At 43.7% G+C, this 12,213-nt stretch overlaps 1 pseudogene; it reads left to right on the top strand.

Annotated features, from left to right (window-relative positions):
- The first annotated feature begins 4,830 nt into the window (after positions 1-4,830).
- LOC103266087 overlaps positions 4,831-12,213 on the top strand; it is a 20,375-nt pseudogene continuing 12,992 nt past the window's right edge.

The following is a 12,213-nucleotide window of genomic DNA, read 5'->3' as shown; positions in this document are numbered from 1 at the left end:
AAAAAAAAAAAAAAAAAAAAAAATCCTTGGGGAACATTCCAGAATGCGGAACTCCAGAGAGAGAAATATTGAAGAAGGCACAGGACCTTATTTCACCCAGGTAGCAAACTTCTGCCTTCTATAAAGTCTTGATTATCTTCTATCAATCTTAGAATTTGAAAGAGTGATGAGTATAATGGGAATGTTTATCAACTCACTGCTTTGAGTTCAAATAAGATTAGACCAGGCTGAGCATGGTGGCTCATGTCTGTAATCCCAGCACTTTGGGAGGCCGAGGTGGGAGGATTGCTTGAGCGCAGGAGTTTGAAACTATCCTGGGCAACATAGTGAGACCTCATCTCTACAAAAAAAAAAAAAAATCAAAAAATTAGCCGAGGGGGTGGTGCACCTGTGGTCTCAGCTACTCGGGAGGCTGAAGCAAAAGAATTGCCTGAGTGTAGGAGGCCAAGTCTGCAGTGAGCCTCAAGTGTCGCTGCTCTTAAATGGGTAACAGAGTGAGACCCCAACTCAAAAAAAGAGACCCCAACTCAAAAAAAGAGACCCCGACTCAAAAAACACATATACAGCATGCCAGAAATTGTCTTTGCAAATATTAAACTTTATACATTTTATTAATATACAAGGGGTGCATGTATTCCAAAGTGCTTTTGAGATAAAAGAGTTGAAGAGCACAGACTTAAGAGTCACTTTTACACACACCTACTTCAGTGTAAATCTAAGATGTCAGGTTAAAAGAAGGTAGAATGATATAAATGAGGATTTTATATTATCCAAGGGGTTTTTTTTCCCCCGAAAATGAAGGAATTTTTTCACCTTTAGATAAAAGTCTCTCTATATGACATTGAGGCCGTATTTCAAGTTTGGTTTTAAAAGAAATTTAAGTTTATGACAGATTTTAACAATTATTTCAATAAATTGAACGCTCTAAAACACAATGGGGAAGCATCACAATTATGCAATGATTTATTGATATTCCAAGGTGACAAGGATCTTTTTCAAATATGGAAGGAAATTAGTCTTTTGACAGTGTTAATCCCTAAGAGTTATAATCCTTTATAGATTACAAGATTAGTCAGTTTCATACACTTGTATGTTATAAAGAACTCCCTCAGGAAGAAATTTTGGGGGGTTTTTCCAGATACATTCAACGACATTTTCTGTCATGCTTACAACATCTGCAAAGCAGGGCACGTCCAGATCCTTACAGTCAAGGGGTTTCCAACTTGTCTCTTCCATGTGCTTCATGAAGGCGTTCAAGTTCATGACCATTTCCCGTAACTGGATCACTCTCCATGTACTGTCCCCGCAACTTGGTAGTCATGTCCATGGTCATTTGGATTGTTGCAGTTCCCAAACAATGTCAAGTTTTCTTCATTACTCAAGTTTGCTTGCCAACTAGTGGCTCAGTGCTGGCATGGACGCTATACCCTGGCAGCCTGTGTCTACAGCCCCAGCCCTTTACAGTCATGGTCTTCTAGCACCTTCCTCCGCTCACTGCAGAGCTGGACTGGGCTCATCCTGTATTTTACTTGATTTTTTTCTTCCTGCTTCTCACCCCGCAAAAGTGAACCTCATAAAAGCCGGTAGTTGCGAAAGAAAATTAGTTGGATAGCTCTATCTAAAAAGACCATAGGCAAAGCATATTTTGGGGTGTGACACATCTTTCCAGAGCAAATCCAAAACCAGGCTAAGGCCCAAGTTCCTGCATCAAAACCAACCAGTGGGCCATTGCCTTGCTAGCCTCTGGTGTGGCCATGTGCTCTTTGAGCTATGGCTGTCGCCTTGCTTCATGGCTTTGGCCCCCTCCCCCACCTTGGGGAGGTGAATCTGCTCTCTCCCCTCTCTTTCTCTAATTTACTTTTATTTTTATTTTATTTATTTATTTTTTTTTTGAGTTGGAGTCTCACTCTGTCGCCCAGACGGGAGTGCAGTGGCCGCTCCCGGCCACCGCAGCCTTGGCCTGCTGGGCTCCGGCGATCCTTTCGCCTCAGCCTTCCAAGTAGCTGCAACTACAGGCGCACACTACCATGCCCAGCTAATTTTTTGATTTATTGTAGAGATGAGGTCTCGCCAAGTTGCCCAGGCAGGTCTCGAACCCGCGGGCTCAGGCAATTCACTCACCTTGGCCTCCCAAAGCGCAGGATTACAGGTTGAGCCACCGAGCCCGGCTTAATTTACTTTTAAATAAACTATATTTTTTAATCTAAAAGAAAAAAAAGGCAACCACTGTCCGCAGAGACCTTTACCAAGGATGAATCTTTATGCTTTGGGAGATTGGAGCCCAGTAGTATTGGGGAACCTTTGAAGTAGTTACCCCAGTCCTCTGCAGGGAGATGGAAGGTAAGTTCTGAATTCTCTCAAGGACTTTTGCTTATCCTTGTCTGCTCCATCAGTGAGTGAGCATGGGTGGAAAACTGCATTTCTAAGATTTCATGGCACAGTCTTACCCGTTCTGATGAATAAATAATGGAGGGGGGAATCTCTGAAGGAGAGGAATCTGTAAATGCTATCAGGCCCTAAAACAGTGTTGGCCTCTTGTTCAGACTTGATTCTTATCCATTTCTGGGCCAGAGCAGCTACTAGGGAATTTCTAAACATTTGGAAGAAATGTGAGAGATGCCACTACCTAGAGCATATCTTGTTGCTCTGTGTCCCAAATCACCTTAGAGGACTTGGGGCAATCTGATGGTATTGGGGCTCCTGCCAATGGCACTATTCCAGAGGTACTTGCTGTCTTTGGTTATATCAGTCCTGTTTCTCTGGCCAAGAGGCGCTGGGCAAGTTGGAGCAGGGCAGGAGCCTCTTTTTTTTTTTTTAATCACTATTTTTTATTATGGTTTTGTGGGGTACAGTTAAGGGTTAGGTGTACAATTACGTTTCATTCAGGCACCCTGTTGATAAGAGGTGTTGCAGGAGCCTCTTAAAGACTTCTCTGGAAGAAGTCTCAGATCCTTCTGGAGGAAGAGGAAAATTCTGAAGAGTTTGCCCAGGCTCCTGCTTTTTGTGGTGGCATTGGCCTGGGTTGTGTGCGTATGTTTGTGTGTGTGTTTCAATGAATAGGTTACAAACCAAGTTCACATTTCTTAGTTGTCTGTGTGGATATGTTCCATATTATTGGGGATAACTCACTCTATAGTGAATTTTTATATCCTTTATTTCTTATTAACAGCCTAAAATAGATCAAGTATTTTCCAGATATTGTGGATGACCATCCTTTTAAAAGCGGTCGTATATATTTGTGTTTAATTAAAATTAATTCTGTGGCAACTCTTTTGGGTCCCCTCCCACTGTGGGAGCTTTTCTGGCCTCTCAATAAATCCTGCTTTCTCACTTTCCGGCTGTCCATATCCCTCATTCTTCCTGGGCATGCGACGAGAACCTCGACCCTAACGAGCTGCGACCTGAAGAGCTGCAGATCATCGGCTCCGAAGAGTCGAGCACCCCAGAGGCTGGCTTGCCAGTCAACAAAGTCAGCTGAACCAGGAGAGCTGCTGGAAGAAGGCGAGAATCTGAAGCTGAGACACTCCGGGGGCTAGTCTTGCCAGCCCCCGAGCCAGCAACACTCTCAGGGCTTGACTTTCCAGCCCATTAGAGCCAACACTTCTGGGGCTAGGCTTACCAGCCCCTTGAGACGACCCTCTCTGGGGTTTGGCTGGCCGACCCATTGAGCTGACACTCTCGAGGCCCAGGCTGACCTGAAAAATCCGTATCGTTTTGCCTAGATGTAACCCAAACCATATTTAACATTGTTTAAAACATATTTGATCTAATAAATTGAGCAATTTATGAGTGAGGTTATTTATCTCATAAAGCACGTACTCTGTGGCATATGTCTGGTACATTAAAAAATAAAATGTTCTCAAGATGGCCTAAAATAAAAAATAAAAAAATTAATTCTGATACCAAGTGGTATGAGTTTAATTAAAGGTTAGTGAAAAGTATAGAAGCATACTTAACATTTAAATGATGGATGTACACAAGTGAAGACCAGATGCATTCATGGTATGTTGTAAACACTGTAAATTTAAGTTTTATGTAGTTTAAGTAGAAAATTTTATCTAGTGGTATAGACATATTCACTATGACAGCATTGACAACCAGTCACAACAAAACATCATTAATGCTTTTGAATTATATATTTTTATCAGCATCATAAGTCAATGTTCATTTACAGTGATTTTCTTTAGTAGAACTTACCTGAGATGTACATATGTAATTAGCATTACAATTAAAATCATCGGCCCAGCAGTCTATAAGAGCTTTTATTGTTGTATTTTTTAAAAGGGTCTATAAATTAAAGTAAACGATATTATTGTGAGTCCCTACACTTGTACTTTATAAAGAACTCCCTCAGGAAGAAATTTCTGGAGGTTTTCCCAGATACGTACAATGACATTTTCTGCCACACTTACATCAAGAGGCTGCCTATTTGCCTCCTCCATATACTTGATGAGGCCGTTCAAGTTCACGACCATCTCCCCTAACTGGGTCAGTCTCTCCATGTACTGTCCCCACAGCGTGATAATCAGGCCCGCGGACATCGGGATTGCTGCAGTTCCCAAACAAGGTCAGGTTCATAACCACCTCCCATAACCGGGTCGGTCTCGGTGTTGCGGAACCAGACGTGCTTGGATTTGGATGTGGGCTCTATTACTTAACAATTGTGAGTACCTCTTGATCTAGAAAATGAGGCTTCATTTAATTTTACAAGCGTGGTTGCCTGTTATCTGCCAGAAACCGTTCTAGGCAAGGAGGGGATAGAACTGGACAGGGTGGGCACATTCTCTGCTCGCAGGAGCGTACCCAGTGGAGAGAGGGCGGCAAGCCAGGATGAGACGGCAAGGTGGGTGTCTGCATCGGAGGAAGGCTAGGGTTCTGTGGGCGTGGGTTCTGCTGCCCTTCCCACGGCAGCGGAGCGAAAGTGAGAGCGGAGAAACAAGCAGCAGCTGGCCAGGCGCCAGTTCTCGGCGCGAGGAAGCGCAGCGCGGGGACGGCCCACCAGGGAGCACGGCCCTCGGAAGAGCCTCAAGGTCTGCGTTGTGGCGTCTGATGGGAGCCACGAAGAGGCGAAGTTGCAGGGGTGAGCTTAGGACCCGTTCGGAGAGCTTTGCTAATGCATTATTTTGAGGGTGGAAGATATGGACCCCCGGAAGGGTTTCAAGAAGGAGCGAAATCAGCCAGGCTCGGTGGCCTAGCCTGTAATCCCGCGCTTTGGGCGGCTGAGGGGAGTGGATGGCCTGAGCCCGCGGGTTCGAGACCCGCCTGGGCACCTGGGCGAGACCTCCTCTCTACCATAAATCAAAAATGAGCCGGGCGTGGTCGCGCGCGCCTGTAGTTCCGGCCCCTCCGAAGGCGGAGGCGGCAGGATCGCCGGAGCCCAGCGGGTCGAGGCTGCGGGGGCCGGGAGCGGCCGCGGCCCTCCAGGCTGGGCGACAGAGCGAGACTCCAACTCATCAGTCAATCAATCATCAATCAAAAGAAGGAGCAAAATGACCAGACTTTACTTTCAGAAGATCACGGGGGCCGCGGGGTGGAGAATGGAGCGGGGAGACAGAAAGGTGGAAGGTAGGGACACCAGCAAGGAAACCGTTGCGCTGAGCCACGGGAGGTGGTGCGCGGACCTAAGCTGCCAGGGCCATGAGAGTGGAGGGGAGGACGGGTTCAGGAGAGAGGCAGAGCCAGGGGTGGAGACAGACATATCAGAAGGGATTTACTAGGGGAATCGGCTCCCTTGATTATGGAGGCTGAGAAGTCCCACAATAGGCCGTCTGCAGGCTGGAGACCCTGGGAGGAGGGTAGCATGTCTCAGCCCCCATCCAAAGCTTCAGAGCTAGGGAAGCCGATGGAATAATTCTGAGGCCAAAGGCCTGAGAACCTGAAGGACCACTGGTGTAAGTCCTGGAACCCACGGGCCAGAGAGCTTGGGTGTCCCAGGGCAGGAAAGCAAGTGTCCCAGTTCCCAGGGAGAGAGAGAAAGAAGAACTCACCTTTTCTCTGCCTTCTTTCTTCTAGCCGGGCAGCCAATTGGACGGTGTCTGTCCAAGCTGGAGATGAATCGTCCCCACTGAGTCCACCGACTCCCACCCCAGTCTCCTCAGAAACACCCTCACAGACATCCAGGAGTCATGTTTTACTAGTTCACTAGGTATTCCTTAATCTTAATTTTAGGTCAGCCCCTAAAATTCACCATCACCCATGCCAAAGGGCTAGAGACATAGCATTTTTTATTTTTATTTATTTATTTATTTTTTGAGTTGGAGTCTCACTCAGTCACCCAGACTGGGGTGCAGTGGCCGCTCCCGGCCACCGCAGCCTCGACCCGCTGGGCTCCGGCGATCCTTCCGCCTCAGCCTTCCGAGCAGCCGGAATTACAGGCACGTGCTACCACGCCCGGCTGATTTTTTAATTTATTGTAGAGATGAGGTCTCGCTGCCCAGGCGGGTCTCAAGCCCACGGGCTCAGGTGATCCACTCACCTCAGCCTCCCAAAGGCGCGGGATGACAGGCTGAGCCACCCAGCCCAGCTGACATAGCATTTTTTAAAGTCCTCGTTCAATGTAGCTTATTTTTTGGTGGGATGGGGAGACTGACAGCAGTAAGAGTCAGCATAGCCCAGGGCATATGAGCACAGGCTTGGAAGTTATTCTGATTCTGTTTGAGTCCCAAATGCAGCAAATCCTGAGTAAGTTACTTAACCTTTCTGTTCCTCTCTATCTACCCCAACTCTAATTTGGGACTAGCAATAGCACTTCCTTTATAGGATTGCTGAGAACATCAAGCTAGTTATCCAAATAAAGTACTTAATCTAATACCTGCCACTACATGAGTGTCTACCCTTAGTGAGTTCATCTTTTAGATAGGTGCTATGGAGGAAAATGAAGCAAGGTGATGAGAGAGGTTGACATTTGATCTAGGATGATCAACCTATATATGAACATTTGATTTGCAGTGGTATCTGGTAAACAGAAATTCTAGGCGGAGACAACAGTAAGTTCAGAAGCCCTAAAGAGCATGTTCCACACCTCAAAAAATAGAAGGCTGGTGTAGCTGATGTATGAATCAGGAGGGGCAAGGTAGGAGATGAAGTCAAGGCAAATTATGTACAGCTTTTGTAGCACTTAAAAACTATGGCTTTCCATTCCATCCACTCTGTGACTAGAACCCGGACTTTGGGAATAGGCATGAGAATTAGACCCTATCAATCACAAACTTGCACAGTGATTAGCCTTGATTGAACAGAGTGCTTACTCAAAGCTAATTATGTTGCTAGAATGAACATTCGGAAATTCCATTGCCTGTAGAGAAGCTTGGATTGTTATAGGAGAGTGTGTAATCTTGGAGTTACTAGCAAGTCTTGCCTCAGTGAGTTGAGGGCCTGTCTGAAAGTGAAACCAACACAGAGGAAGGTAGTATCAAGAAATAGGGAGCGACCCCTGACCACCTCATTTGGTCCTTGCATCCAACTGTGCCTAAAGCCAGAACCCCACTTTGGATTTCTCAGTTACATGAGCCAAAAGCATTTTCTGTTCATTCAAGTCAGGTCAAGTTAAGTTTTTGGTCACTTGCCAACTTCATTCATACAAAGATGGCAGAAGAAATGGAGTCATTGAATCAAAATGGAAAGGAGTAAGTAGCCTGCAGGAAAGGAAGAAAATCTAGAGAAAGGTCAAAGAAAAAGGCATCCAAGAATTCATTTTCAACAGATTGAACACTGAATAAATGATGACGTTAATGAATGTTAAGGTAAGGACACGAGAAGCTTATGAAACTCTCCAGCACAAAATAGGTCATCAAGAAATAGTACCTAGATTGGGTGCGGTGGCTCATGCCTCTAATCCCAGCAGTTTGGGAGGCCTAGGTGAGAGGATTGCCTGGGCCCACCGGTTTAAGACCAGCCTGGGTAACTTGGTGAGACCTTGTCTCTACAACAAATTAAAAAAAAAATTAGCCAGGCATGGTAGTACACACCTGTGGTTCCAGCTACTTGGAAGGCTAAGGCAAAAGGATTACCTGAGCCCAGTAGGTCGAGGCTGCAGTGGCCATGAGCATGCCACTGCATTCCAGCCTGGGTGTCAGAGTGAGATTCTGACTCAAGAAAAAGAACAAAGGAACTGTAATAAATAAGCCTTTAATAATGTAGTGGCCTGAGCCCAGGGGTTCGAGACCAGCCTGGGTAACTTGGTGAGACCTCATATCTACAGTAAATCAAAAAATTCGCTGGGCATGGTGGCGTGGGCCTGTAGTTCCAGCTACTTGGAAGGCTGAGGTGGAAGGATAGCCTGAACCCAGCAGGTAGAGGCTGCAGTGACCGGGAGTACGCCACTGCACTCCAGCCTGGGCGACAGAGTGAGACTCCAACTCAAAAAAAAAAAAAAAAAAAAATTTAAGTCAATAACAAAATCTTTCACCTTCAGAAATGAGAAGAACAACTAAACACAAAACAAACAGAAAGAAGGAAATAATAGAGTAGAAATAAACTAGAAAGTACAAAAACAATAGGGAAAATCAATGAAATAAAAATTTGGCTCTTTGAAAGGATCAACAAAGTAAACAAACTTTTAGATAACCTAACCAAGAAAAAAAAAAAGATGCAAATTACTAAAATTCGAAATGAAAGAGAGAACATTATATGTAGTGAAGAATTAACCTGACCCAAAGAGAGACGTCTAGGCTTTCTCCTTGGCTACTGGCATGTGGTCTCTAGGCCTCTAGAATGTGCTGCCTGGTAGGAGTGTCTTGTTGCTTGGAGATTTTGGCCATGCCATATTATTTCTGACTTCCAGAGGTACCGTAGACTATTTTCTAGGAAAATAGTCCCACCGGTTCAAGACCAGCCTGGGTAACTTGCTGGAGACCAAAGGTCAGCCACGTGGGCACTATGTGATGAAGTCCCAACAAAAACTTTGGACACCAAAGGCTCAGGTGATCTTCCATAGCTGGCAATATCCTGTGAGTATTGTCACACATTGTGGCTGGGAGGAAGTAATGCCACCTATGAAGAGGATGATCTGAAGCTCTGCATTTGGACCTCTCTCAGACTTTGCTCTATGTGTCTCCTTCTTTTTAGTTTAAACTTGTATGCCTTTTTGTAATAAATCATGAGTATAGTGGCTTTCAGTGAGTTCTGTTTCAGCGAGTTCTGTTAGTCCTTCCATTGAAGCATCAAACCTGAAGGTGGTTTTGAGAACCCACACAAACTTGTAAACTTGGTGTCAGAAGCAAAAGTATTCTTGTGGGGACTGTTGCCTCTAACTGTGCGGTTGGTTAAACTCTTTGTACATTACTGCCGACCTTATGGAAAGGAAAAGGGTAATAAGGAAATACTATGAATAGTTGTATGCCAACAAATGAAATAACCTAGATGAAATGAACACATTTCTAGAAATACACAAACAACCAAACGGACTCAATTAGATATAGAAAATCTGAATGTGGAGGGGGCTTGTAGAAACTTCAACTTGAAGCCCCAGAAGTTCTAGAGATCCAGACTTGTGATTGGTGGGAAGGAGAAAGGCGGTCTTGGGGGACTGAGCCCTCAACCTGTGGTTTCTGTGGTTGTCTCTAGGTAGATAGCATCAGAATTGAATTGAATTGGAGGATGCCAGTTTGTGTCTGCTGCAGAATGATTGCTTGCTTGGTGTATGGGGAAAATATATACACGTTTAGTCACAGAAGTCTACTGTGTTGACTGTTGTTGAGTTGAAAGGTAGACAAAAAGCACTCTGAGTTTGTGTAATTTTCCACAGACAAAGGGCATCTACAAATAACTCACAGATGACATCATTACTCGTGGTGAAATACTAAAAGCTTTCCCCCTAAGATCAATAGCAAAACGAGGATATGCACTCTTATAATGTCTATTTAACATCATATGGGGGTTCTGACTAGGCCAATTAGGCAATGAAAGGAGAAAAAAAGCATCTAGCCTGTATAGGAAAACTTAAAACTTTTACAAACAACATGATATTGTAAGTAAGAAACCCTCATGAATATACGCACACACACATCTATTAGAATAAATAAATGAGCCGGGCTCAGTGGCTCAGCCTGTCATCCCGCGCCTTTGGGAGGCTGAGGTGAGTGGATGGCCTGAGCCCGCGGGTTCGAGACCCGCCTGGGCGGCAAGACCTCATCTCTACAATAAATCAAAAAATCAGCCGGGCGTGGTAGCGCATGCCTGTAATTCCGGCTACTTGGAAGGCTGAGGCGGAAGGATCGCCGGAGCCCAGCAGGTCGAGGCTGCGGTGGCCGGGAGCGGCCACTGCACTCCAGTCTGGGCGACAGAGTGAGACTCCAACTCAAAAAAAAAAAGAATAAGTAAATGAATTCTGCAAAGTTGCAGAATGCAAGCTTAATATTAAAAATTGTATTATATATACTAGCAATGAAAAATCCAAAACTAAAATTAAGAAACAATTCCACTAACAGTAGCATCAAAAATAACATAGGAAGAAACTTAACCATGGACGTTAAAGACTGAAAACTATAAAACACTGTTGAAAGATGTTAAAAAAGACCTAAATAAATGGGAAAACATTCTGTGTTTGTGGGTCACAAGACTTAATGTTGTTAAAAGGACATTACTTTCCAAATTGATCTACAGATTCAACACAATCCCTCTTAAAATCTCAGCTAGATTTTTGGGCAGAAATTGACAACTGATCCTAAAATTTACATGGCAATACAAGGAACTAAGAATTTCCAGAAAAGTCTTGGAAAAAGAAGAACAAAGATGGAGGACTCACATTTCTTCATATCAAAGCATACTACAGAGCTACAGTCATAAAGATTGCATAGCACTGCCAAAAAGCTAGAAATATAGACCAATGGAATCGAATTGAGAGTCCAGAAATGGTCCACTGATTTTCTGCAAGTAAGCCAAAAACATCCAATAGAGATATAGTCGTCTTTTCCAGAAATGATGGTGAGACAACTAGATATCTACATGTACAAAAGAATGAATTCAGACTTCTAGCTCAAGAAGACCCCTATTTCTATAAGCATGAACTAAAAACAGATCATAGACCTAAATGTATGAGCTAGAACTTATAAATATCTTAGAAGAAAACATAGGAGTAAATATTCATGACCTTGGATCAGGCAAAAGTCTCTTAGATATGACACCAAAAACACAAGTGACAAAATAAAAAATAAAAAAATTGGATTTTATCGAAACATTTGCACTTCAAAAGATACCACCAAGAAAGTGAAAAGACAACCCACTGAATGGGAGAAAATATTTCCAAATCACATATCTGACGAACAACTTGTATCCAGAATATATAAAGAATTCTTAAAATTCAATAACAAAAAAAGAAAAAACCCTCAAAACTCTACTTAAAAATTTCCAAGTCTTTTCATAGATGTTTCTTCAAGGAAGGTACTTCTCTAAAGACATGTATCCAAAACTGAGTACCACATATTCTCACTCATAAGTGGACCTGGAACAATTATCATAATACTATAAGAAAGGGATTGGCAGTAGTTGGAAACTGTGGAGGGGGTAGCATTGGCAGTAGTGGGAAACTGCCAGGGGAGGGAGGGCACACCTCATCAACAAGGGTACCTGCATAATGAACTTTTATATACATAACCATGAATTGTACCCCATATCTTCAAAATAAAAAATTTTAAAAGAAGATATATATCCAAAGATAATACATACAGGTTGACTATTGCTTATCTGAAATGCTCGGGACCAAGAATGTCTCGGATTTCAGATTTTTTCAGATCTTGGAACATTTGCGTATCCATAATGAGATATCTTGAAGACGGGACCTAAGTCTAAACATGAAATTTAAGTTTTCTTTCTACCTTATACATATAGCTTGAAGGTAATTTTATGGAATATTTTAAATTTTGTGCATGAACCATCAGAAAAGAAAGACGTTGCTGTCAGTCATTCATGTAGACAATCTGTGGTTGGGTATCACCATCATTCCTGACTCTGAGTTTGTATGCTAACAATGAGCAAACATTTTCTTACACTTATTCACACACGAGTATTTAACAGTAAAAAATATTACATGCCATTAGCACAGTGAAAAAATAATGTGTCCAGAGAACTAAACAGAAGGCACACTAGAATACCTATATCTGCTGTTAAGCAAGCCGGGCTCAGTGGCTCAGCCTGTAATCCCGCGTCTTTGGGAGGCTGAGGTGAGTGGATTGCCTGAGCCCGCGGGTTTGAGACCCGCCTGGGCAGCAAGACCTC

Source organism: Carlito syrichta, unplaced genomic scaffold (assembly GCF_000164805.1).
Source record: "Carlito syrichta isolate Samal-C Ts95f unplaced genomic scaffold, Tarsius_syrichta-2.0.1 Scaffold307015, whole genome shotgun sequence".
Lineage (NCBI taxonomy): Eukaryota > Metazoa > Chordata > Mammalia > Primates > Tarsiidae > Carlito > Carlito syrichta.
Note: the sequence above shows the minus strand (reverse complement) of the source record. Positions and strands in the feature narration are given on the sequence as shown.